The following is a 6,135-nucleotide window of genomic DNA, read 5'->3' on the forward strand; positions in this document are numbered from 1 at the left end:
AGAAGGTGATTGTGGAATACATGTCGTACCCATCCAACTCTGCTACTCACCTGACTGAGATTTGTTCTGTATCTGTAAATCACAGGTAGTATTCGCGAGTGGAGGGAACACTCTGCACCTCAGTCTCTGGAACAGTTTGTGAGAGCGGAATTCCTTCAATATGAGTCAATGCCTGGGACTGTATGTGAGGGTGGGATTCAGTCTCTATTAGACATTGGTACTGAATGTCAGGGTGGAAATCTTTCTGTATCTATCAATCACAATTATTGTTTGGGAAAAGTGAGATTAATATGTAACATCAGCACGGCTGTAACAGACAAAGACACACAGAAAAGCAAGAAGAGATTATGAGGCCACACCCCCAATGACACACAGAAAATGTGCCGAGCAAACCAGCAAGATACTGGGATGGAAAAACTGGTTATTTACGAAAATGTGTTTTCTGCTGCACACATATAGGCCCTGTTTGTAAATGTATATCCTGCTGTGTAACTGTCGTGGAACCGTGACTCTGCCGGTGACAGATCTTCACTGTGGTTGTGTCAAATCATTCCCTGTTGTGCAATGTGTTCCCGGTTGTGGAAATCCGTCTGAAGCAGAACCTTTCTCCGCCGTTACTGAGACGAAATTTCAATTCCAGATTTATTACATCTTGCCACCAAGGGTTAGTTCAGGCCTCGAGATTCACAGTCCAGCGACATAACCTTGTGTTCCTTTCAGAAAACAACATAGGCGCGCCCAACGTGGGGCTCGAACCAACGGCCCTGGGATTAAGAATCCCATGCTCTACCGACTGAGCTAGACAGGCTAGTGCAGCAATGCCTCCTAAACCTCCTCATGTAGAGAGTAGCTGCAGTGCTCATTCGGAGGGGCCGAGTTGACTCGTTGGGCCGAATGGCCTCCTTCTGCGCTGGACATTCTACGATTCGTTGATACAAGGATGTTGATGCGGTGGAGTCCTTCTGCCATACTGCCCACTCCTGACACCATGTAGAAATGCTGCTCTCTCAATGACTGGCGACCAAGGAGTTGGAATAAAAAATATTTAATAGTTGAGCAGCTGCTCCTGGCTTGTGCTCTGACCGCGATCTGGGGAGAACTGCCGGAATCCAGACACGTGATCATGTTAGTTGCCTCATCAGGTCATCATTGACCATTCGGCCTGCACAGGTCTCCCCCTGTGGTGTAATTTCTAGATTTCATCACTTTAATTTTCTTTCAGTCTGTAAAGTGTGGTCCTGTTGCATTTGAATTTCTAATATATTTCCAATGTAACTGATGTTGTTCCACATATTATATAATCAGTGATGTGCAGATGCCGGCGTTGGACTGGGGTGAGCACAGTACGAAGTCTTACAACACCAGGTTAAAGTCCAACAGGTTCAAAGTCCAAATTCACCTGAGGAAGGAGCAGCGCTCCGAAAGCTAGTGACATCGAAACAAACCTGTTGGACTTTAACCTGGTGTTGTAAGACTTCGTACTCGATTTAATCAGTGGAACTGTGCGTTTAGGGAGCTGAGGTTTTCGAGTGTCTCAAGGCTTCTCTCCAAATCTAATTGTCATTTTCCACGAAGATTCAACCCCTCCTCACATAAACCCCGGGGCCCCGTTGATCGTTTGAATGCAATAACTTCCTGGAGTGATTCGAGGCTGGTTTTAGAATGTATTCTATCGAACAAATTACTAATGAATGATAGACTGGGCACAGCTGCGATGTCCAAGTGGTTAGGGCGTTGGGATTGAAATCCCGTGGGGTTTGGCGCGCAGGTTCGAGTCTTCTTCGCAGCGACTATGATTCGAAATGTTTGTTCAACTCCTCGCACAAGCCGCTGACTCGGGAATGAATCGGAATTCCTATTGGTTGTGAATAAACGGTTTGAACGTTAATCGAGTTCAGTCCGATATTTAAATTTTTTGGGGGAAACTGAACGAAATATTAAGATGGTTATTGTTCATTCAGCTGAATGTATTTCTGGGTAAAAAATCGTGGCAGAAATGGAACATATTTTATCTCTCTATCTGTTTCGTTGTTTCTGTCTCTCTCCCTCACTGGTTTTTGTGCTTCTCCGGGGACGGATTGGATACACAGTGAAACTCAGCCCCATCTCACCCCAGCTCTTTTGGACGAATACGTCCTGGTGATGGACGGTCCTGGATCAGTGGAAGAATCGACAAACTATTCCATTCTTGGCTCTGTGAGAAGTTCCATTGCTGGTTGTCAGATGGTTCTGAGATAAAGGGATCGAGAGAGAACGAGGTGACTGCAGTCTGACTCTTACTCTGAAAACCAGTTAGTGCGCCCTTGTAGAAAGTGGATGTGTCTGAGAACAGGAGGAAAGCAGATCATGGGCCTGTGATTGATTTTATTGAGCCGGACCTTGAAAAGTGGAGCAGACTTTTAACCAGTCAGCGCCTGTCTGAGTGCTGGGAAGGAATTACGGCTGACATTGAGACAGTTCAGATTGAATTGTTACAGCAAATCGAATCTTAAGAGGTGTTGGTATATTGTTTTCAGAGAGAATGTCATAATCTCTGAAAAGATCAGTTGCGCTTGTTTTTGTTTTGTTCAGTAATTTGGGGAATCTATTTGTGGCGGGTGCAGTTGGTCAATATCTGTGCCTCTTGCTTGTCCAGCTCCTCGGGCAGCAGCAGCTCCATTCCTATCCAGGTGTGTGGACAGAAACGACAAACCCACAGAATTGTATTCCCGCGGAGGTTCGAAGCCCCGCTCGCAGCGGCTCTGCTCCGGAATATTTACTCAGCTCCATAAACAAACCACTGACCACACAAATGATCGGGGCTCCCATTGCATCTCATTGATGGTTTTCACCCAATTTGGCTGTTTCGGGAATGAAAGCAAAAAATTATCGCGTCTGATAATCAGCATTTTTTAATAAAATACACTAAACATATAAAATAATACTTAATAAATGATACTTAACCAATATTAATCAATATTAATATATTGTCCTGCAACGTTTGGAAGGAAAAGTTCATTCCATCAGATCAGGAAATGTTGGGAATGGACCGGAGTGAAACATTCCCAGACCATGTCCAACATGTTTCTCCTCAGCATGAAAACTCCCCGCGGAAAGGCTGAAACTGTCACTCATTTGATCACATCATGATTGACATCACTCACACCTTAACCATGAGGCCACTGATGAAGTCATGATGGCTTCGAATTTCTCCTAAAATGCCAACTGAATCCACTGACTGGCAACATTTCATTACCCACGTTATATTAGGGGTAGCACGGTAGCATTGTGGATAGCACAATTGCTTCACAGCTCCAGGGTCCCAGGTTCGATTCCGGCTTGGGTCACTGTCTGTGCGGAGTATGCACATCCTCCCCGTGGCTGCGTGGGTTTCCTCCGGTTTCTCCGGTTTCCTCCCACAGACCAAAGATGTACAGGTTGGGAGGATTGGCCATGATAAATTGCCCTTCGTGTCCAAAATTGTCCTTAGTGTTGGGTGGGGTTATGGGGATAGGCTGGAGGTGTTGACCTTGGGTAGGGTGCTCATTCCAAGAGCCGGTGCAAACTCGATGGGCTGAATGGCCTCTTCTGCACAGTATATTCTATGATAATCACGTGATTGGCGAGGCGCATCCACAAGCCGACTTGACGAGTGGTGAAATCTGTCATTACTGCTTCTGATCATCACCAGAACAGAGAGATAAATGTCACATTGTTCATTCACATTTCTGATTTACAATTGTGTGCGGAAACTGATGGGCTTTTGGATGCAATTAAAAGTTGCTTTAAGTGAGATCAAATCAGCGACTGGCTCGTTGGTCTGGGGAGACCTGTGCCACACACACAGCAGCAGAGAATGCAGACAGAGAATGAATCGAATATTCACATGTCACACCAGAGAACACATCGGAGAACACTTCTGCAGTCAAGGGCATTCAGCCTCTGATCTCCGGGTAAGCGTTCTTCAAGGCAGCCTTCGGGACGCGCGACAACAGAATCGCCGAGCAGAAACTTATAGCCAAGTTCCGCACACATGAGTAGGGCCTCATGGATTCATGTCGCATTACATGTCCTGGGATTGCGGAATCCTACCAACTGTCCTGGCTTGTGACAATTCACACCTCTTTAACCTGGGGTTACCCCTATCTCTGGATCTGTAAAGATTTAATTACCTGCAAATGCTCGCATTCAAAGCATTGTCTTGCATCTTTGACTTTGTCTATATATATGTTTCTGGAACATATCTCTTCAAACACCTGAGGAAGGAGCAGCGCTCCGAAAGCTAGTGTTTGAAACACACCTGTTGGACTTTAACCTGGTGTTGTCAGACTTCTTACTGTGCACATCAGAGACTGAGAGGTAAAGATTCATTCACCACCCAAATGCCTGTATGCCCCTCCCCCAACGGACACGCAAGTGCAATGCCACTGAAAGTGTTGTAATGATTCTGATATGCAGACGTTTTAACGGAAACTGGCAAACAACATGATGATTTTCTCCACTCAATAACAATATCAGAGATTGATCATTACAGATTTAGTTCGACCTTCACACAGATTTTCAGAGAATGAAAGATACAGAATGAATGACAGACTCTCATACAGTCCCAGAGACTCTCGCAAAGCGATTTAACTGAATCCCAAAGACAGAGTGTTATAGAAGATATGCAACAATCCTATGAATTACCGGAATATTATAAATGTGGAATGAATCTGACTCTGTCATACAGTGTCAGAGACTGAAATATACATGAATTATATTTCAAATTTGATCGCACTTAGCAGGGTGGTAGTGTCAAATAACCCGATGGAGCGAATCCTCAATGTGAAGATGGGGCCTTGTCTCCCCAAGGACTGTGCAATGGTCACTCTGAACATATAGAGTATGGGACACGGAGCCCCACAGACTGAATCCTACTTTCCACACAACACCATTGACTGGATTGGATTTGTTTATTGTCATGTGTACCGAGGTACAGTGAAAAGTATTTTTCTGCGAGCAGCTCAACAGATCATTAAATACATGGGAAGAAAAGGGAAGAAAAGAAAATACATAATAGGGCAACACAACATATACAATGTAACTACATAAGCACTGGCATCGAATGAAGCATACAGGGTGTAGTGTTAATGAGGTCAGTCCATAAGAGGGTCATTTAGGAGTCTGGTGACAGTGGGGAAAAAGCTGTTTTTGAGTCTGTATGTGCGTTTTCTCAGACTTCTGTATCTCCTGCCCGATGCACGAATATGCAAACAGAATCAGCGCAGTAGGAGACTTCTGGTTCGACCCTCAAGCCATTAGTCAGGACAAACATGTTAGGGAAGTCCTGCAGCAACACAAAACGGCATTTGCACAGCACAAGCACGACTGTGGCAAGATCGCTGGCTTAGTGAACATTACAGGTCCCGACCCCAGACCCCAAAAGCAGTACGGTTTTCCCCAAGAAGCAGAGGGAGAGATCTCCAAAGTAATAGAGAGTTTGCTTGATCAAGGCATACTCAGATCAGTAGCCTCCAAGAACAACGCACCAATTTGGCCCGTCAGGAAACCTGATGGATCATGGCGACTGACCATTGATTACCGGGAACTGAACAAAGTAACCCCAGTAGCAGCTCCCACCATAGCCATGAGTCCCGAGACCACGCTCAAACTGGGACTCCAGTCAACATGTTTTCAGGTTTTGGACATTAGCAACGGCTTTTGGTCCATTCCATTGGATAAAGCGTGCCAATGTAAATTCGCCTTTACATTCCAGGGACAATAAAATACGTGGACGTGCCTTCCACAAGGCTTCCACAACTCCCCCTCCATTTTCCACCGACAGCTGGCAAATGGACTAGCAAAGTTTTCCCGACCCGATTGTCTGGTCCAGTATGTAGATGACTTGCTACTACAGACAGACACAAAAGGAGACCACATTTTGCTTCTCGCCGAACTCCTAGGACTCCTAAAACAGATTGGATGTAAAGTCAACCCCAAGAAGGCCCAGATTTTGCAGGAAAAAGTAATTTAATTGGGTACAGTAATCACTCATGGTAAACGCAAGATCGAGCAAAAGAGAATTAACTCGATCATCAAATTGCCCCTTCCCCATAATGTCTCATCCCTCCGGTCATTTCTAGGACTGGTTGGTCACTGCCGAAACCATATCGACGG

The 6,135-nt window shown here is 45.2% G+C and overlaps 1 non-coding gene across 1 annotated transcript; it reads right to left on the reverse strand.

Moving 5' to 3' along the window:
• Positions 1-735: 735 nt before the first annotated feature.
• Positions 736-808, reverse strand: trnak-cuu (transfer RNA lysine (anticodon CUU)). The gene has a single exon. It is a non-coding gene; the product is annotated as a tRNA-Lys (tRNA).
• Positions 809-6,135: the final 5,327 nt, after the last annotated feature.

The sequence above is a fragment of the Scyliorhinus torazame genome, chromosome 24 (genome assembly GCF_047496885.1).
Source record: "Scyliorhinus torazame isolate Kashiwa2021f chromosome 24, sScyTor2.1, whole genome shotgun sequence".
Classification (NCBI taxonomy): Eukaryota; Metazoa; Chordata; class Chondrichthyes; order Carcharhiniformes; family Scyliorhinidae; genus Scyliorhinus; species Scyliorhinus torazame.